The sequence below is a fragment of the Sturnira hondurensis genome, unplaced genomic scaffold, assembly GCF_014824575.4.
Source record: "Sturnira hondurensis isolate 20B ecotype Veracruz unplaced genomic scaffold, ASM1482457v3 Scaffold0005329, whole genome shotgun sequence".
Taxonomy (NCBI): Eukaryota; Metazoa; Chordata; class Mammalia; order Chiroptera; family Phyllostomidae; genus Sturnira; species Sturnira hondurensis.
In genome coordinates this window covers 7402724-7424976 of record NW_028077960.1, presented here as the reverse complement: position 1 = coordinate 7424976, position 22253 = coordinate 7402724, and the positions used below count along the sequence as shown (strand labels likewise).

At 42.6% G+C, this 22253-nt stretch overlaps 1 long non-coding RNA gene across 1 annotated transcript; it reads right to left on the bottom strand.

Moving 5' to 3' along the window:
- Positions 1–2412: 2412 nt before the first annotated feature.
- LOC118987833 (uncharacterized) lies at positions 2413–21955 on the bottom strand. Its single transcript, XR_005066647.1, has 3 exons — positions 21875–21955; positions 4552–4557; positions 2413–2422 (listed from the first exon to the last, which is right to left on the bottom strand). It is a non-coding gene; the product is annotated as an uncharacterized LOC118987833 (long non-coding RNA).
- Positions 21956–22253: the final 298 nt, after the last annotated feature.

The window sequence follows — 22253 nt, the reverse complement described above, 5'->3', positions numbered from 1 at the left end:
TGATTCCCATGTGGGTGGGCTTGTGTACATTCTATGACCCTGTGGGTCTCTCCCAGGAACTCTCCTGTGAGGCTGGGAGTCTCTCTTGGCACCTCATTTCCCACAGGTGTTTTCAATTGGTGTTTTGAGGCTTTATTTCCTGGTGCTGGGACCCTGGGTTGCTCAGTCTGTCTCACTCCCCAGTTTCACCTGGTTTATGTGCACGTGAATGTGGGACCGCCCCGTCAGCCAGCCGCCTTGTGAGCAATCACCACCTTCCCAATCACCTCCTTGCTGGGTCTTCCCATTGCCACGCCACCCCTGGGGTCCGCCTGCTGCCGTCTTATACATCCAGGGTGCCTTGCATGTTCGGTATCACCGTTTTTTGTGCCACAACCCCTCTCTGCTCAGCTGCCCAACTCCATCTTGCCTACTGGTCTTGATGAATGTGTCTATTTTAACTCCTTGGTTGTCAGACTTCCATAGAGTTAAATTTTCTGTCAGTTCTGGTGGCTATTTAGTTTCTAAATTGTTGTTGTCCTTGTTTTGATTGTGTGAGGAGGCACAGTGTGTCTACCTACGCCCCCATGTTGGTTGAAGTCCCTTTCTCTTTGATTATATAACAACACCCCTGTGGTGTCAATGTGCCGGCGTACCTCGACCTTGACTGTGCTCACTATCACTTCTGCCTTCTCTGAGGCTGCTCTCAGAGTTTCCTTGGACTCCCTCATACCTCTCTTTACCTGGAAGGCATTCCCCTGCAGTAAATTCTTCAGCCTTGTCCTTGAGGAAACCATAGTGGTGTTGTTCTATTCCTGTTGTCCACGGAAGGGCTGCTGCCAAGTGAGGCCTCATTTTTCTCTGTACTACACCCTACATGGTGGCTCTTAATTACCTGGGCCAGTGCAGTCCAAGAATGCCTGTGGACCAAGGATACTGAAATTCTGAACACCTTCTAGTTTTCCTACGGCACTGAATTCCCTAGTGTTCTAAATTCCAGGATGTCTTGTCTCCTGCCAGCCTGGCCTACACATTTATTTTCCATACAGAGATCATTAGTGGTTCAGATCATGGGTTTCAGAACCAGCTGAGTCACCTGAGCAAATGACCTAACATTTCTGTGTCTCATTTCTCATGAGGAAAATATTAACAATCCCCCAAGGTCATAGCATTTTTTCAAGAAGTAAGTTCTTTTTTTAATTGTTCAAGTACAGTTTTCTGCCTTTTTCCCTACCCCTTCCCACCTCCCTCCCCTGTTTCCACCACCCCTTTTTATTGTGCATGAGTCCTTTATAATTGTTCCTGCAAACCCTTCATCCTTTTCCCCTGTAATCCCCTCCCCTCTCCTCTCTGGTCACTGTCAGCCTGTTCTCTATTTCAGTGTCTTTGGTTATATTTTGCTTGCTTGTTCATTTTGTTGATTGGGTTCCTGTTAAAAGTAAGATCATGTGGTATATGTCTTTCACCACCTGGCTTATTTCGCTCAGCATAATGCTCTCCAGTTCTATCCATGCTGTTGCAAAGGGTATAAGTTCCTTCTTTCTTTCTGCTACACAGAATTTTATTGTGTAAGTGTACCATAGTTTTTTGATCCATTCATTTACTGATGGGCACTCAGGTTGCTTCCAGCACTTGGCTATTATAAGTTGTGCTGCTATGAACATTGGTTTGCATAAGCTTGAGGGGGGCAACTTTGCCCACAAGTCCCCCCATCTGCCACGGGTGAAAATGAAACTACCAAGACATGATCTGCTTGGGGAGGAGAAGTGGTCAATCTCTCAGAGGATAAAGACCAAGAACCTCTTCTCCAACGGCTTTTATTAGGTTTGAAACACACAGGAATACAGGTAAAGCTCATCAGTCAATGTCAGGTGGCAAGGATCAAACAATAGATAACATTTCAAAGAAATTTGAGGGCTTAGTCTGAGTCAGTGTCTGTCAGGTAAGGGGGTTGCAAAAACTTTGGGAAACATACTCATTTCCTGCTCAGACCTTTATCATATAAATGCAAGCACTCTTAGCAAAGCAGGCTTCACAGGACTTTAGAATTCTTTCTTACACCCGATCACCCTGAAACCCACTCTAGCCTACAAAGGGCTGCACCGCCTCCCCACTCATAGATTTTTAGGCTTAAATGGATTAGAGCCAGGAAGCGCTTCTCCCAGATGGAAATGGGGACTCAGAATATTCTGTGTCAGAATAGCCGGGGGTGGGGGGGAGGCAAGGGTCCATTACTCCCTCTTTGCTGCAACCCTCCCAAGTCCTTCCTTGAGGGCCTCCCAAATGATTATGTCTGGCTTAGGTTGCCCCCCCCCCTCTGAGGGGTCTTACCCGTCACTGACTAACCAACCAAGCATTGGGAGCAGAGATGCTTGAAGCAGAAACAGCGCTCCTGCCAGGGAGATAAGCTTTGTCTTCTTAGTGACTCACAGTCCAGAGGTCACTCACTCAGCCTTAGCCATGGGGGGCAGTTACAATTCCTAAGACCAGGCAGAGCAGTTCCCAACATAAGATTTTTTGGATTGGTTCAGGGTTCTTAGGATATAACAGTGGAATTGCCAGGTCAAAAGGCAGTTCTATATTTAGCTTTTGAGGATATCCCATACTGTTTTCCATAGTGGCAGCACCAGTCTGAAATCCCACCAACAGTGCACTAGGGTTCCCTCTTCTCCACAACTTCTCCAACCCTTGTAGTTCATTGCTTTGTTTTTGATGGCTATTCTCAACAGTATGAGGTAGTAACTTATTGTGGTTTTAATTTGCATCTCTCTGATAGCTAGCAATACTGAGCATCTTTTCATGTCTCTGGACCCTCTGTATGTCCTCCTTGGAGAAGTGTCTCTTCAAGACCTTTGCCCATTTTTTAATTGGGTTGCTTGTCTTCTTAGAGTGGAGTCGTGTGAGTTCTTTATATATTTTGGAGATCAAACCTTTGTCTGAGGTATCATTGGCAAATAAGTTTTCCCATGTGGTTGGTTCTCTTTTCATTTTAATGCTGTTTTCTTTAGCCATGCAGAAGCGTTTTTTTTTTTTTAAGATTTTATTTATTTATGTATCTTTAGAGGAGAAGGAGAGAGAGAGAGAAACATCAATGTATGGTTGCCTTTCATGCGTCCCCTGCTGGGAGTTGGCCTGCAGGGAACTGGCCTGCAACCCAGGCATGTGCCCTGACTGGGAATTGAACCACGATCCTCTGGTTTGCAGGCCTGTGCTCAATCCACTGAGCTACACCAGCCAGGGCCAGAAGCTTTTTATTTTGATGAGGTCCCATTTTGTTTATTCTTTCCTTTATGTCCCTTGCTCTAGGGGACATACCAGTGAAAATGTTGCTGTGTGAAATATCTGAGATTTTCCTGCCTACGTTCTCCTCTAGGACTTTAATGGTGTCAGGACTTATATTTAAATCTTTTATGCACCCTGAATTTATTTTTGTGTATGTGGTAAGTTGGTGCTGGAATTTCTTCTTTTTTTTTTTTTTTTTTTTTTTTGCATGTAGCTCTCCAGTTCTCCCAACACCATTTGTTGAAGAGGCTATTTTTACTCCACTTTATGTTGCTGCCCCCTTTGTCAAATATTAATTGATGGTAGAGACTTGGGTTTATTTCTGGGCTCTCAGTTGGTCACAGCATTAAATAAGACAATTACATAGAGTACTTTAAAATGTGCCAGGCACACAGAAGGCCTCCATAAATGCAAACTAGTAAACTAGCACTACTTGTCACAGGCTTCAGTTCCTCTCTCAAGCTACCCTGGCCCCTGCCCCCCATCCCCTTCATCTCCTCATCCCCATTCCCTTCCTTCCTGCAGGTCCCAATAGGTCCCAGCAGGGCCCACCTTCTCCACAAAGCCATTCCTGCTATACCACCCTGCAGTGTGTCTTCCTCATTAGAACTCTCGTAACCTTTGTCTGTGTCACTCATTGGGAAGTTGTCCTATTCTTTCTTGTGCTGTTTGTTCTCTCTCTCCCTCTCTCTGTGGTGTCATTTAGCTCAAGAAGGCTTCATTTGCTGACCTGTGGTTTGTTGTAAGTATTTTACCAAATAGATGTATATCACGCCCTGCAATGTGGATGCTGAATTTTAAAACAATGTAAGTACATAGCAATGAATAACACAGAAAAGGGAAATTTTGGTCACTTTTAGGGTCCACCAACAAGCCTGGTTTTCCCTGCAGCTACCTCCCTTTGTACTTTCCAGAGATGTTCCTATTAATAAAGAGGTACGATTCTAACACTTTATCAGTAAGTGATCAGAAATGGAAAAAACATAAGAGACATAGACTTGTCTTCTAGAAGAGTAGTGAAAGGATTCTAGAGTGAAAAGGTAATTAAAGTCATAGATTCTAATTAAAGTAAGGTCTACTAAATGGAAACTGCAAAGTGTATACCTGGGAGTCTTGATCTTTAAAAGGAGAGAAAGTTGAGGTAAAGTTGAAAAAGAGGGCTGGCTATAGAAAGCAGCCAGGAGAGAGAGATAGGCCCCACCTGACCTGTGCCATGGCAGGGCTTCCCAGGACCCAGGAACAGGTTTCCACCAGCCCTCACAAACTGAGGGTGCTCACTTGAGGGGAGACACATCCCTTGGTCTCTCTTCCTGGTGCTTTGCAAAGAGACTAAATAAAAGGTATTCTCCAGGGCAATATGAAAAGGAGGCTGAGGATGATTTCAAGGGTCCTACCCCAAAAATCTAGTCTGTTGATTCCTGAAATCTTTTCTTCTGTAAGTAGAGATTGAGGCTTTAGAGGTAACTGCCATTCCACACATTGACTGAACAAATGCAGACATTGCTAAGCCATCCTTTCTGGGTTCCTCGAATAGAACAGAATGAAAAAGACCAGTGAGGGATAAAACCCCAGAAATGAGTCAACTAACTTCGAAGTTCAAACAAAGCAAGAGAATTTGTGTTCCAGGAAAGCTTTCTCCAGCTATGCCCATACGGCTGCAGGCAGCTCTGCTGGTTAGGGTATTCTGTGGCATTAGCAAAGCCATGGACCCCTGTGGGCCAGCCCTGGAACTGTGTCAGAGAAGTACATCACTTAATAGTAAAAATGATTCTGAAGAGATTTCCTCTACATTCCTCCATTAGTATGTTATGAACTGAACTGTGTGCCCCCCAAAATACGTACATGTAAAGGCCCCGACCCCCAATGTAAGGAGATAGGGCCTTTAGAGAGGTAGAGTTAAATGAGGTTATAAGGGTGGGGTCCTAATCTGAATGACTGGTATCCTCTTGAGAAGAGAGACACCAAGAGTGCATGTGCACAAAGCAGAGGCCGTGTGGGAACAGTGAGAAACCTGTCTCCAAGCCAGCAGAAGAGGCCTCACCAGAAATCCGCCCTGCTGGCAACTTGATGTGGACTCCAGAACTGTGAAAAATAAATTTCTGTTGTTTAAGCCACCCTGTCTGTGGTATTCTGTGCTGGCAGCCCAAGCTGACTAATACAGGATCTAACTTATAACCAACCCTCTCTCTCTCTCTCTCACACACACACACACACACACACACACACCTCCCAGGAGAGAGGAGAATAAAGAACCTGGGTTGGCCACAGATATCTTTTGACAGGCTCCAGAGTGGGGGTTGGGCAGTCCACATATTCTCTCACATTAGTAATTTTTATCCCATCCCAACACATTCATTATAATAAAAAGATTTTTTCCTAGGCTAGTGGTACAGGTCAACAAACACTTATTAGGCACCCACTGTACACACCAGGACAAGGATGAAGAAGATGTCTGCCTTCAAAGATCTCACAGCATGGTGGTCACGCCCCAGGATGTGGGCACTGGAGATCGCTGCTCCCTTCCTGGTCCCCCTCTGCCTAGCCATCAGGGAGATGTGGACTGCATACCTGAACTCTGGGGTGCCTGAATCCTATTGGTTCCCAGCTCTCTGGATGGATTGGGGATAGACAAATTTTCCATCTCATCTAGACTTAAGATGTTTTCGCCTCCAGGGGTGTTTAGATTTGCCTACATTTTAACAAGATCCCAAGGCTCCTCACTTGCAGCTGGTTTTGTTTTTAGAAAGCAGAATGGCAACTGGAAAGAGCCCTGAGCACAGAGCTGGGACAGGATCAGTCCCAGGCTCCATGTCAGTGACTTCATCTTGTCCAGTCCCCATTGCAGGTAAATGGAGACGACAATGCGTGCCTCACAATGTTGCAGGGATTTAAAGAAATGCGTGTGCTCAGCTGCAAAGCTACATGAATAAAAGGCAGTATAATAGTGACTACCGTGTATGAACTGTTCGCCTTGTACCAGGGACAAGGGTCAATCCTTACAATAACAATCACCATAGCAACTTTGCAATGTGGGTACTGTCATAACCTCCATCTTTACTAATAAGAGAAGCAAGGCTTAAAGGAGCTTCACAACTAGGCCAACTTTGAAGTTTGGTGACTCAGTTTGGAGTTCTACGTATCTATTATCCGATTATATTCTCTCATGGTTACATAAACTTTGAGTCAATTATCTCAGGTACTTTAAAATCATTGGCATTTGTTACTTAGTGCTATAATTTAAAAGAGTTAATACACACTTTACAGATGAAACCATGAGAAACAAAGAAATACAGCAATTAGAAGCTTCAGTAATGGGCTAATCCTTATTGGGCTTAGACAACACTCCTCATGCAGGTCTCTGTCAGGTCCATGTCTTTGACACACTTCCTGATCTATAAATAACCCTAATACATGCCGTTGGTTATGATGATCAAATCTCTGGCATACAAGAAGTTTTCCTGATTTTTTTAAACTTAAAAAAATTGTTCCTTGGCTTCTAATAAAGATGGTGACCCACAACCACATCAAAATTACAACTGAACTACAGAAGAACCATCCTTCTGTTTAGATAAATCTAGCTACACAGAAGTACTACAACTAAGGATATAAGGAAGAAGCCACAGCAAGACCAGTAGGAGGGGCAGAGACACAACAGGCTGGTCTCACACCCACATGTAGTGGATAAAAATTGGAGGCAGCAGAGGTCGCCCCTGAAGAACAAGGGTCCCAGCCCCATACCAGGCCCCCCAGACCAGGGTTCCAGTGCCAGGAAGAGAAGTTCCCATAACTTCTGGCTATGAAAACCAGCGGGGATGGTGGGGCAAGGGAGCTTCTGGAGTCCCGGCATTCCTCTTAAAGACCCAGCACACAGACTTACATGGTATCAATTGCTATAAGCTCCAGCACTGGGGCAGCAGCTTGAAAGGCACCAGGGACATATGGAGAGGGACTGAGTTGTCTGCAATGAGGGTGAAAGCTGAAGGGGCAGCTTTTTCCCAGATAGAAGGGAAAAATGAGCTGAGCCCTCCCCTCACAGACCCAGCAGGCAGGTGCCATATCTTAGTCTCTATCAGCCTGGATAACACCATTTGCCTCACCCTGGTGATTTCCTGAGACCCACTCCACCCACCTTGCAGACCCACCCAAGCCATCTCCAGTGGCTTTTTCATATGAACAACTTTTTCTGGCTCATGCTTCAGACTTTCCTAAAATCTCTTAAGCAAGCAGCATTTGGCCTCGGTGTGCCTCATACCTCTCACTAAGGGCTTCAGACTCAGCACTAGCAGCAGCCAACCTTGGCTGGCAGCTTGAACTCCCCTGGGAACCTGCAAGCCCAGCACAAATAGCAACCATCTGAAGATTGCCTTTTAGCTCATGCTGGGAGGCCCTGGGCAGGACACAGGCAGCAGCTGACCTTGGCCTGTACCTTCTGGGAGACCCCAGAGCCAGAGCAACTTGTAGGCAGCTTCAGACCATGCCAGAATACCACTCAACAACCTCCACAAGAAATAGACTCAAGGGACAGATTCAGTGGCCTGCTGAAGTAACTCCTGCTCTGCTGAAGTAAGTCCTACCCTCTGGGGTGGACCCCTAGACAACTGATCCTCCAAAGTGGTCACAACCAATCCTTGCAGTCCATCAGCCTGGTGGCAAATCCCTCCCATTCATGTGTCAACAGTAATCAAGGCTCAACTATAACAGGAGGATGCACACAGCCAACTTGGTGGGGGACACACCTGGAGTGTCCAACTCAGGTGAACAGGGAGGGTGAGCCACTGAGCCTCAAAGGACACCTACTACATTAGACCACGCTACCAAGACCAGGAGTCATAGCAGCTCTACCTAGTACATAGAAACAAACACAGGGAGGCTGTCAAAATGAAGGGACAAAGAAACATGGCCCAAATGAAAAGACAGAACAAAACTCCAGAAAAAGAGCTAAGTAAAATGGAGACAAGCAATCTACTCGATGCAGAGTTCAAAACACTTGTTATAAGGATGCTCAGTGAGAGAGTAGATGAACTTAGCAAGAACTCCAACAAAGAAGAAACATAAAAATTAAATTAGAGAGCATAAACAAGAACCGTCAGAAATGAAGAATACATTAACTGTAATGAAGTTAACATGGAGTAGATGAAGAACAGGATTAAATCAGAGATTTGGAAAATAAGAAAGCAGAAAACACCCAATCAGAACAGCAAAAAGAGAAAAGAATCCCCCCAAAATGAAAACGGCATAAGAAGCCTCTGGGACAACTTCAAGCCTACCAACATTTGCATCATGGGTGTGCCAAAAAAAAAAAAAAGAGAGAGAGAGAGAGCAAGGAATTGAAAACCTATTTGAAAAAATAATGACAGAAAACTTCTCTAACCCCGGATGAAGGAAATAGATATACAAGTCCAGGAATTGCATTAAGGCCCAAACAGGCCCACACTAAGACACATCATAATTAAAATGCAAAAGGTTAAAGATAAAGAAAGAATCTTAAGTTCAGTAAGAGAAAAGCAGTTGATTACCCACAAGGGAGTTCCCATACACTGTCAGCTGATTTCTCAACATAAACTTTGCAGACCAGAATAGATTGGCCAGAAATACTCAAAGTGATGAAAAGCAAGGACCTACAACCTAGATTACTTTACCCAGCAAAGCAAACAAGAAAAAAACTAAAGAAGTGCATTACCATCGAATCAATATTACATGAAATTTTAAAAGGTCTTCTTTAAAAAAAAAGAAAAAATCAAAAACACAAAGAATAAAATGCTAATAAATTTGTATGTGTCAACAATTGAATCTAAAAACAAAAACAAAATAAATGAACAAGCAGAACAGAAACAGACTCATAGATACAGAGAACAACTTGATGGTTGCCAGATGGGAGGCAGTTGGGGCGGATGAGTGAAAAAGAGGAAGAGATTAAGTGTGCAAACTGGTAGTTACAGAATAGTAATGAGGATGTAAAGTGCAGCATAGAGAATACAGCCAGTAGTGTTCTAATAACTACATATGGTGTCAGATGGGTATGACATGTATTAGTGTGATTACTTAGTCATTTATATAATGTCTAACTACTGGGTTGGACACCTGAAACTAATACTGTAACTGAAAAATAAAAAAAAATATTTGAAGTCAAAAAGTTCTTTAAATGCTTCCTCTTAGAAACAGAGTGGAGTAACAGTTGCCAGGAGGCAGGGGAGGGGACACAGAGATAAGCCAAAGGGTACAAACTTTCAGTTATAAAATTAGCAAGTTCTGTGAAACTGATGTATAGCGTGGTGATTCTAGCTAATAATACTGGAGCATGTACTTGAATGTTGCTAAAAGAGTGGATCATAAATGTTCTCACCATAAAAAAGAAATGGTAACTATGTGACATGATGGAGGTGGTAATTCTTTAGTAATACATAACTATATCAAATCAACACATTGCAAACCTTAGAGTACACAATGTTATACATCATTATATGTCAAAAGAGCTGAAAAGAAATTGTTACCCTGAAACAATCCAATTCAATTAGCTCTCTTCACCCAGGCTGGTGTGGTTCAGTGGACTGAGCACCGACCTGCCAACCAACGGGCTGCTGGTTCAATTTCTGGTCAGAGCACATGGCTGGGTTGCAGGCCGGGTCTGGTTGGGGGTGTGTGAGAGGCAACCAATGGACTGATGTTTCTCTCTCACATTAGTTTCTCTTCCTCTCTTTCTCCCTCCTTTCCCCTCTCTCTAAAAATAAACAAAATCTTTTTTTAATTATCTCTTTTCTACCTTCAGACAGCTAAGCAGCAATTTTTTTAAAATTTGAAAACAGCTTAGCTTCTCTCTGTAACTCGGTATAAAGCCTTTTAACTGTGTGATTACTCTGCCATCTAGCTTCCTAAGCCTATATAGCTGTTCATGAGACTCTCCTGGATCATATTAGGGGTAAGCTTTGGTCTAAAATAAACTGTTTTAGATCACTGAACAGGTGTTCAGGGACGCTACATACACACACATCCATGATAATAACAGGAAGTGTGATGCCTTCTCCTTGACAGCAAGAAGTTCTGATTTGTAAGGTCAGTCTTCAGTGTTGTGAGAGAGCCCTGAGCTAACTGAGATTTCTTCTTGTTAAAAAGGAAAAAGTCAATAAAATAGCATTCTTTCTTTTCAAAAATCTGGAATGCAGGTTTTAGGCCTGTGCTTGTTTCAGCAGCACATATACTAAAATTGGAAAGATTTTAGATTTAAAGTAAGTGAACTTAACATGAAAGACCAAGAGGCAAACCACTTTTATATGAGGCACTTTTAAATCTCGTTTGACTAAATCTTATAAATTTAGTTGAAAAGGAAAGTTTTCTCTAATAGTCTGTTTATGCTCTATATCAGCAGTTTCTTAAACCTTGCTAGCCCTAGGTTACCAAGAACGTTATCTGTTATAGAAATATTATTGTTTCTAGAAAACCATAACATGTGTCTTGGGAAATGAGGGAAAATCTCTGTTTTGGCCTGTACCTGGGTTTGAGATTGTTTTTAAATGGTGTTCTTTGGTAAACTCACCAATCTCAGAAAATAAATGTCTTCACTTCCCTCAGGCTAGAGGACCCTGTCGCCAGCAGAGTGAGAGCACATGAGTAGAGACAGCGTATTTCTCACACAGAACAAGACCACAATCTATTCCTATGAATTCACTCCTTTGTTATTAATGGATTTGCACTCAGTTGCACCCGAGGTCCTCATGTTCTGCTGTGTTTGGCCCTGGCACGCACGCATGCACACACACACACACACACACACATACACACTCAAACGTATTTCTTCCTATTGAGGCATCTAGTTCTAAAATGTTTTAAGTTTAGAATGAGCTGGAGAGAAAAGTGCATATCTCATTCCATTATCAATGTTTAATGATCGATTGTAATGGAAGAGATAAGTATAAAATGATCAGAAATGCAATGTGGTCTGTCTGGGAAAATTGGGAAAGACTTTAAAATGGACCAAAAATATTGTTGGGTGGGGGGAAAGAAAGATTGGTGGGTGATTTCAATGGAAAATATGTGCTATTTACAGCATTCATTTCTGGATTATCTGGTATTATGGGGTTTTATTGTCTTTGCTCTGTTCATAGATCTGTAATAACTAATAGCAGTGCAAAGAATTCTTGTCTGTAGACATGCAAGTCGATTCTGCCTACAGCAGGCACAAAGATTTCCTTCCACATTTGGAAAAAAACAGTGAGTTTGCACCCATTCGTAAACTTAGTGCATGGCCCATTTTTGCCTCTGCAGTTTGAACACATTATAATATCTCACTTGTTCTCTCATTAATTAATTACTTACACCTTATAAGAGAGTCATGAATTCTCTTTTTTAAAGAAAAAATTATCCTATAAGAGAACTTAATTTCTTTCCAGGACTTGGGGAGGAGAATGGAAATCAGGTGGCATGGATTTCTCCAAACTTTGAGACTCTATGAAAGAGAGGCCATACAGCTTCCCAGCCAGGGTCTCAGGCTCAGGTCTGAGCTACACGCCTGAGTGTCGCTGAAGGGGGCATTAGACCCAGGGGTCCCTTTGATCTCCTAATTCTCTGACTAAAGCCTTTTTCTAGCATGGTCAGCAGCCTTAGAGACCGTATTACAGACGAATTGCTAAGGACAATGATTACATCTCTTTTCCTTAAATAAGAGTATGTCAAAAACATACTCCTTCATAATATAGACATGGAAATTTGTACAACCAGTTTTCAGAATTTCCCTAAAACAAAGCCAACTCTAGGGAAAAAAACACTTCAATTTATTTAATATCACTTTGTGCTTTGTCTGCAGGGCAGTTTAATTAAAATGTTAAATCCAGAATTAAGATAGCCTGAATTCAAATCCCAACTCCACTACTAGGCATTGACCTGACTTCTCTGAGTCTTAAATTTTCTTATGTGTAAAATGGAAAAATAAGCTATTTCCTCACAGAGCTTCTGGGAGGATTTAAAAGTTGTTGGCAGAGACAGATGGGTACTAAACCCTTAACAAATAATATTATTATTACTATTGTCAACATAAGAACCATCCAATCCTGTAGAGAATTTTTGAGTTTATTTGAGCCAAATTGACAATTGCTGGGAAGCTTCAGAGAACGGCAGTTTCGTTGCCTATTTTATACATTAGAATTAAAGCTGTAAGGGGGTTACATGAAACCCACTGGTTATATTGGTTTGACAAAAAAATCCACTTAGTTCTCTCCATAAAATAAAAGACACATTTTTCATTTTCACCAATAACTTTATTGATTTAGGTAATTTTAATATGCCCGCTATCTCCCACATGGTATAACGTTGTCTGTTCTCAATTAATGTCTTGACTTAGATGCTGTCAACTTCAACTGGTCTACCCGACCATGGAGCATCATTCAGCAAGAAATCTCCAGCATGAGACTTTGAAAACCACTTTTGATACATTTGAACAGCCACAGCACCTTCTCCATACACTGCACAAGTCTTTTTTTTTTTTTGCATTTCACTTGCACTTTTACCTTTTTTAAAATAATAAAACACAATATACTGAAAATGTTGCATATTTTCATCCATCTTCAACATTAAAATGCTGATACAAAAATTCACAAATTTTGATAAGCTTNGTTCTCTCCATAAAATAAAAGACACATTTTTCATTTTCACCAATAACTTTATTGATTTAGGTAATTTTAATATGCCCGCTGTCTCCCACATGGTATAACGTTGTCTGTTCTCAATTAATGTCTTGACTTAGTTGCTGTCAACTTCAACTGGTCTACCCGACCATGGAGCATCATTCAGCAAGAAATCTCCAACATGAGACTTTGAAAACCACTTTTGATACATTTGAGCAGCCACAGCACCTTCTCCATACACTGCACAAGTCTTTTTTTTTTTTTTGCATTTCAGTTGCACTTTTACCTTTTTTAAAATAATAAAACACAATATACTGAAAATGTTGCATATTTTCATCCATCTTCAACATTAAAATGCTGATACAAAAATTCACAAATTTTGATAAGCTTTTTTAATGCATGCTGATATGACAGCTGTCTAACAAAATTGTTTCAAATGAAGTTGAAGACAATGAATGAAGTGCTATTAGAACCACCTTGCGGGAAAAACCAAACGAACTTTTTGGTCACCCATAGATTAGGGAGGTGGCAGAAAGCAAAGCCGGGAAATCTCTTGGATTGGATAAAAAGCAAAATGAAGAAACACATACCTCTTTACACTGGTGGATATAATATAGTTAACAATTAGCATTTACTGCACATAGAGATGGTACTGGGAAGGGACAGGATAACAGTGAGGGTTCTGTGGTCTCTGCTCTAGGGCCAGCAGCTATGACTTGGATTCTGAAAAGAGAGATTACTCCACCAGTTCAAAGCTACAGTATGCTGGATGTGAAAAGGCCAGAGACAGGCTCAGTGAGGGTGAAGACTGACCTTTGTCAGGAAGCTGCAGGCTAGGACGGGACTACCCCCCATGACCCACTTTTCACTAGAAATTTTTATGGCTGGCTTTTGGTGGGAATTTTTATGTTCAGACCATCTTATGTGGTTACTTTCAATCTTTCGGTGTGTAGGACCCACTATGCTGTCCTCCCCTAAGCTTGTGATTTAGTATGTGCTCCCCTTTTCACTATCATCATTATTTTCTATATTTCCTTTACATAAAACTATATCTTACAATAATAAATAGGGTAAGAATTGAGCCTGAAGACTATGATCAAAGATACAAAACAGAAAAAAGCCCTGGCTGGTGTGGCTCAGTGGATTGAGTGCTGGCCTGTAAACCAAAGGGTGTCAGGTTCGATTCCCAGCTGGGCACATGCCTGAGTTCTGGGTTCCTTCCCTGGTTGGGGACATACAAGAAGCAAACAATCAATGTTTTCTCTCAGATAGATGTTTCTCTCACTTTTTTCTCCCTCCCTCCCCCTTGCTCTAAAAATAAATAAATAAAATAGTTTTTTTAAAAGAAAAGAATACCAAGATATGGAATTCACAAGAACTTCTGGCTCCCAAATCAACTCTGGATGAACTATAAAAAGAAAACATCAAAATATAGATAACATTTTAAGAAACATTGTGGAGTTTATTTAAATGGATGGGATGCTTTGAACTGGAAGCAAGAAGGTAGAAGGAGACATTTTATCTGGAAGAAGGAAGTAGTCCTATTCAGCTGTAGGGGTAATAAAAAGAGAGTCCTTGGAATTGTAGGAGAAAGAAAAGAACTCTTCTACACTCCCAAGTTCAATGGCTGGAGGCTGCAAATCAAACTGACAAAAGATGTATTAACAAAAGAGCAGATTTAATTGTGTACATCCACAAAGAACTCAGAATGAAATATGTGGCTCAAGGAAGTGGCCAAAATTGAGGGGCTTATATACTATCTTCAGCTAGACAAAAGAAAAGGCATTTTTCAAGAGTGAGTTTCCATTGACAAGAGACCGATGAGACTTGTTGAGGTCTGGAGGGAAGGCAAGAGAGTGAAGAAGTATACTTTGGGTAGGGGGAGGTAAGAGGTTAAGTTATGAGAAACTGACTAGGAAATGTATATTGTGGGGATGCCAGAAGGAGAAGAGGAAGAGCAAGAAATTGAAACTTATTTGAACAAATAATGAAGAAGAACTTCCCACCCTGGCTGGTGTAGCTCAGTGGATTGAGCTCGGGCCTGTGAACCTCTCGATCATGTTCGATTCCCAGTCAGGGCACGTGTCTGGGGTGCAGGTCAGTTCCCAGCAGGGGACCCACGAGAGGCAACCATACATTGGTATTTCTCTCCTTCTCTCCTTCCCTTCCCCTCTAAAGATAAATAAATAAAATCTTAAAAAAAGAAGAAGAAGAAGAAGAACTTCCCTAATCTGGCAAAAGAGTTAGACTTCCAGGAAGTCCAGGAAGCTCAGAGAGTCCCAAAGAAGTTAGACCCAAGGAGGAACACACCAAGGCACATCATAATTACATTAGCCAAGATTAAAATGAAGGAGAGAATCCTAGAAGCAGCAAGAGATAAGGGGACAGTCACATACAAAGGAGTTCCCGTCAGACTGTCAGCTGATTTCTCAAAAGAGACCTTCCAGGCAAGAAGGGGCTGGAAAGAAGTATTCCAAGTCATGAAATGCAAGGACCTACATCCAAGATTGCTCTATTCAGCAAAGCTTTCATTTAGAATGGAAGGGCAGATAAAGTGCTTCTCAGATAAGGTCAAGTTGAAGGAGTTCATCATCACCAAGCCCTTATTATATGAAATGTTAAAGGGACTTATCTAAGAAAAAGAAGATAAAAAATATGAACAGTAAAATGACAGCAAACTCACAATCATTAACAACCACACTTAAAACAAAAACAAACTAGACAACTAGAACAGGAACAGAATCACAGAAATGGAGATCACATGGAGCATTATCAACAGGGGAGTGGGAGGAAGAGAGAGGGGGAAAAGGCACAGAGAATAAGTAGCATAAATGGTAGGTAGAAAATAGACAGGGGGAGGGTAAGAATAGTATGGGAAATGTAGAAGCCAAAGAACTTACATGTACGACCCATGAACATGAACGAAAGGAGGGGAATGTGGGTAGGAGCGGGTATACAGGGTGGAAGGGAATGGGACTATTGTAATAGCATAATCAATAAAATATATTTTTAAAAAATAGTAAATAAAATCTTGAAATAAAATAAAGTAAAATTTGTATTAAGCAAAAACAAAACAAAATAAAACAAAAAAATCCTCTTATGACTGAAAGTTTCTCTTAAAGAAATGGTTTACTGAGCCATGTGCTAGCCAGAAAAAGAACCAGGTCCTAGGAAATACAGTCACCACCAGCAACATTGGCAGATGGAGAAGACAAAAATGTACACTGGCTATAAATAAAGGGGTCAGGAAAAGGTGAAGCAGGGGCAGTTCTGCAGTGGGTGCCTAATCCATAGAAAGAAACATTTACTACTTTTGATGCATTGGAGGCAAGTGTACAGAAATTTCATGCATAAGCAGGATGCGAAGGCTTCTGATGGTGGGCTATTTCTTTTTGGATAGCCACCTGGAAGTTGATTCGAAGTTCCAACGTACATCCAGGAATGTGAGCGGTCTTTAGTTAATTGGTCCACAACTATCATTAACTGGTTTACTCTTGTCTCTTTTACTCTCTGACTGCTTTAATTTAATTTAGGATGTCTATGAATTTTTCCTCTTGTCCTTTGTTATGAAGACTTAAGTCAGTGCCTCCTCCATTGATGAGCTGTGTAGAGCACAGGTGGCGAACACAAGGACCGAGGGCTGCCCTCCACCTTGTTTTATCTGGTGGCAGTGCCGAGTTCCTTGCCCCTAGTTAAGGAGTAGTTACATTTATATACAGTCCTAAAATTATTTTCACTCTTTGAAGGCAACTGTGAAGCTGACGTGGCGTGGCCCGCAGTGAAAATGAGTTTGACACCCCTGGTTTAGAGTCTTCCTCCTCCTCCTGTTACTGGACAGACACCTGGCCCTGAGTGGGTCTGCCCAGGGCCAGCTGGTAGTGTGTGGGTTCCTGACTTCATTGCGGAAAGACTTCGCAACACGAGTCCAGGTGATTTTGAGGGTGTGTTTATTGAAGATGGGGTCAATGAAACACGGAAGGACTTAGCATAAAAGAAGCAACAGAAAAGTCTAGGAGGGGCTGCTTTTGTTCCCTAGAAATGTTATAGGAAAAAAATGAGGCAGGGCGGGGCTGCTTTAGGTCACTGGGAAGTCAGAGAAAAAAGGACAGGGAAAGGTTCAGGGAGTTAGCCTGGAATGTGCTGCTGCTGCCCATTGCTCCCCTGGTTGCAAGTCTCAGGGGTCCCTTAGAGTTTAGGAGATGCCCACCTGTGGGAGGAAGAAGAGGCGGGGAAGGACGAGGCACAGGTGTGTTCCCAGGAGAGCGAGCAGCTTGAGCTGGGTCTTTTGTTTTGAAGGTTTCTCTCTCTCTGTCTCTCTCTGTCTCTCTCTCTGTCTCTCGCTCTCTCTGTCTCTCTGTCTCTCTCTCTCTCCCTCCCTCTCTCTCTCTCTCTCTGGCAGAAATCTTAGGGGAGGCTTGGAGGGGCGGCTGGAAGAAGGGCAGTCAGAATACTCATCAGTTCTCCAGGTGTGCCCTTTCAGGGTCCTTGTCTCCACTAATTGGTCAGCACCAGGGGTCATTAGTCATTGCAGCTGGTCTTGGCATCACCCACCTGGTTTTGCTGCCTCACTGGGCCTAGAGCTGAAATACAACTGAAGCCTCAATGTCATCTCTAGGGAATTGACCTTCTTTATCTGGGTATGAATTCCTCAGCCAGTTTGTTCAGCAAACTGTATCAGTTTCCTCATTCTATTTGCTAAGGAATTTTCCTAGCTTCTTAGTACCCTGCCTCACCTCCTGATATGGGAAAGGGAGACACCTTTACAAATAGAAATTTTTTTTATAAGTGTAAATATCCCTTACAAAAGAAAAACTTATGCTCTCTTCTTAGAGCTTGTAGGGTAAACGGAGGCAGTCTGGCTTCCTTGACCAGATATCTGGGAAACTAAGGAAAGCAGTTTCCCATAACCTTGAGAATGGGCCTGATAAGTAGTGTTCTCATAGCCTTGAGACTTAGTCTGATAAACTGTTCCCATAGCCTTGAGTGGGCTTATATGCACAGAATCATGCTATGTCATTCAATATCCTGGTTTTCTGCCAGCTTTGTGTGAATGTAGTATAAAAGGGGGTGGGGCTTCCCACTGGACACACGCAGTTTGCAGTGTGCGTGGATCACCCACCCTTGAATAAAGGCATGTCAAGCATCCCCACGGCTCCACGCATTTTCTCCCATCTGCCCAAGTCCAGAGTGGACTTGCCAAGCCTTGACAGGCTGCAAGACAGAGCTTCTCCTATGCCTGGTGTTTCTCAACATAATCAACTCAAAATAATCCTTGTGACAAAGATACACATTCCAGGTTGGCATATTCTGGTTCCTTCTGAGCTCTATTCTTGCTTTTCCCTCCTTGTTGTCTTGGGACATTTCATAAATGCTCTGTGGAGTCAAGATTAACTCAGACCAAGATGCAGATATCCCCAGAATTAGAATTAGGTGGCACAGAAGTCCTGCATAGCTAAGAAAAATAATTGTAGAGACTCACCAGCCTTTGTGATTTTGTATATACATATGTATATTACACATACTGTAATAGGGTGGTATGTTAACCACTTAACTGTAATGTAAAGCTAAAAGGAAAAGAATATCACAATAACCATAGCTACAGTGATTTGTTATGAGTGTGAAACCAGAAAAGTCAGCATTTGTGCTACCTGTCACAGTCAGAACCAATAAGTAGAAACAAGATTGAATCTTTATGGGCACTTTGTTGAGATGCCAGCAATCTGAGAAGATGGCAGGTTATATTCCCTAAAAAGCCATCTTAACATCTGAAGCCTATCTTTTTATAAGAAGGGGTAGGTAAGGGGTTTGGATAGAAGGCTAATCGGATAAGAGTTGCACTCCAGGGTGAATTTCCTAGTACTTCTTTATCTGTCAATCAACAGCTCAGACACCATCTCCAGACCCCCTGGGGTACAAAGGTTGAATTGCTCTTGGACTACCCAGCCATCCATGTACGTTAACCACTGAAGCCTAGGAACTGAGGCTAAAATCTTTAACTCTTGAATTTCCCTAACAAATACACAATATAAAAAGAGATAAATTGTGACCTCAAAAACATAAAAGGGGGAGTAAAAAAGTAAAAGATTTTGTATGGAACTGTGGTTGTTATCAGCTTAAAATAGACTGTGATATCTATACTATTGTTAGTGTAGGTAGCTAGATATTAATAAAGGAAGGGAGAAAAGGAAATTAGACATTATTAAGCATAACAAATTAGGAAGTAGAAGCCTGCTTGCTTCCCTAGGAAGTTACATCTTCACACCCCAGGGAATCACAGGTCCATTCCCTGCAGATCACTTGGGGGGTGGGATAAAAATGGGAGAGGTAGACTTCCGTCCAAGATGGAGGTGTAGGTAGAAACACTGTGCCTACTTGCACAACCAAGTTTAAAGACAACAAAGTTTTAGTAATGAAAAGGCAACCAAAACACAGAAAATTGAACTATATGGAAGTCCAACAACAGCGAACTGTTCAGCCAGACGGGTAAGAGGGGCGGAGCCAGTGGTGGAGTGGGGTCGGACAAGAAAGATCTGCTGGACCGACTCAGGCGCACAGGCAGCCATTGGCAGATTCCAGGTGTAGGGTAGCAACGGGTGGACCCAGTGAGGGCGTAAGGCGACAGGCTGACCCCGGTAACACATTCGCACGCAGATAAACCAGGAAAAGGAGCAAGCGGTGAGACAGACTGTGCAGGCCCCAGTGGTGGGAAGCAGCAGAGGGGACCGCCATTGCCCCTTTTTGACCCTGCCCCCACATACAGCATCAAACCCAGCCACTGAGTTGCCCCACCCTGGTGAACACCTAGGGCTCCACCCCTCATACATAGCAGGTGTGAACAGACCAAAACATTATGCCTCAAGAACTCAAAGTCCCAGAGCCAATAACTCTAAGTGAAAAAGAAATAGCCAACCTATCAGATGCACAATTCAAAAAACTGGTGATCAGGATGTTCACAGAACTGGTTGATTTTAGTCACAAATTAGAGGAACATATGAAGGCTAAACTAATTGAAATGAAGGGAAATGCACAGGAAACCAATAGTGATGGAAAGGAAACTGGGACTCAAATCAAGGGAGTGGACCAGAAGGAAGAAAAAAATGACCAAACAGAAAAGAATGAAGAAACAAGAATTCAAAAAAATGAGGAGAGGCTTAGGAACCTCCAGGACATCTTTAAATGTTCCAACACCCGAATTACAGGGGTACCAGAAGGGGAAGAGGAATAGCCACAAGTGGAAAACTTATTTGAACAAATAATAATAAAGGAGAACTTCCCCAATCTGGCAAAGCAAATAGACTTCCAGGAAACCCAGGAAGCTCAGAGAGTCCCAAAGAAGTTGGACCCAAGAGGAACACACCAAGGCACATCACAATTACATTAGCCAAGATTAAAATGAAGGAGAGAATCCTAGAAGCAGCAAAAGATAAGGGGACAGTCACCTACAAAGGAGCTCCCATCAGACTGTCAGCTGATTTCTCAAAAGAGACCTTAGAGGCAAGAAGGGGCTGGAAAGAAGTATTCCAAGTCATGAAATCCAAAGACCTACAACCAAGATTGCTTTATCCAGCAAAGCTTTCATTTAGAAGGGAAGGGCAGATAAAGTGCTTCTCAGATAAGGTCAAGTTCAAGGAGTTCATCATCACCAAGCCCTTATTATATGAAATGTTAAAGGGACTTATCTAAGAACAAGAAGATGAAAAATATGAACAGTGAAAGGACAGCAAACTCACAGTTATTAACAACCACACCTAAAACAAAAGCAAACCTAGAGGACAGCTAGATCAGGAGTGGAACCATAGAAATGAAGAACACATGGAGGGTTAGCAACAGGGGAGTGGGAGGAGGAGAAGGGGGGAGAAGGTACAGAAAATAGCATAGAGGGTAGGTAGAAAATAGATAGGGGGGAGGACAAGAAAAGTAGGGGAAATATAGAATCTAAAGAACTTGAGACACGTGTACATAAATGAAAGAGGGGGAATGGTGGGAGAGGGTGTGCAGAGTGGAGAGGAATGAAGGGGGGAAATAGGAAAACTGTAATGGTATAATCAATAAAATATATTTTTTAAAAAAAAGAGCCCTGGCTGGTGTAGCTTAGTGGATTGAGTGCGGCCTGCGAGCCACACGATCGCGGTTCGATTCCCAGTCAGGGCACATGCCTGGGTTGCAGGCCAGTTCCCAGCAGGGGACTCACTCGAGGCAACCATACATTGATATTTCTCTCCTTCTCTCCTTCCCTTCTCCTCTAAAGATAAATAAATAAATAAAATATTTTAAAAAAAAGAAATGGAAGAGGTAAGCACATATGCAATAGGAGCCACAATGGCAACCACAGAGGCCTGTCAATCTATCCTGGGAAGGAAATAGCTTTATTAGGAGGTGGACCTATCAGAAACCAAAGAAAAACTGGCAAGTTGATTGGTTATTTTGAAAAAATTCTTGGTCTGTCCCCTGCCCAAGAGGATATAACCATCTTAACAAAGAACAACTCCCTCTCTCTCCCTCTTCTCCTCTTCCTCTTCCTCTTCCTCTCTACCCACCTTCTCACCCTGTTCATTCACTCACTCTCTCTGTAGCCTCCATGTAGTCTTAGCAGCTGCCTTGGGCCCACGGCTGACTGAAGGGGTTCCAAGTGTGGGCCTGGACACAGCACCAGCTGAAGCATAGCCAGAAACACAAACTAAGACAGCCAGATGGTGACAAAGGCTGGACTGGACTAAGCTTTAGAACCAATGACACAACGCACCTGGGCCCTGGCCCTATTTCTGGGCCTGAAGAAGGCAAGACTGAGGTTTTTCCATGGTGAAATGGAGAGAAATAGGACACTGGGAACCCAGGGCAACTCCTTTGAATTTGCATCTCGCACCACAGATAAACCTTATCAGAACTCATCCTCCCTTGTGGGACTCCTGGAATGCTTTCCGTGCAGCATGGCAAAAACCCCACTTTGCACCAGTGACAGTGTATCTTATGTAAGCTTTATGGTAAATACAAAGCAAAACCCTACAGCAGGGGTGGCAAACTCACTTTCACCAGGGGCCACATCAGCCTGTGGTTGCCTTCAAAGGGCCAGATGTAATTTCAGGACTGTGTAAATGTAACTACTCCTTAACTGGGGGCAAGGAGCTGGGCACTGCAGCCAGGTAGAAACAAGGTGCCAGGCTGGATAAAACAAGGTGGAGGGCCATATTCAATCCATGGGCCTTGCATTTGCCGCCTGTGCCCTACAGTAAATTCAAAAAAGGGAAGGAAATCAAAGGATACCACATTATCAGTTCACAAAGGAAGGCAGCGAGAGAGGCTGAGAGGAACAAGGGAACTACAGAACAGGAAGAAACAATTAAAATGGCATTAGTAAGTCCTTACTTACCAATAATCACT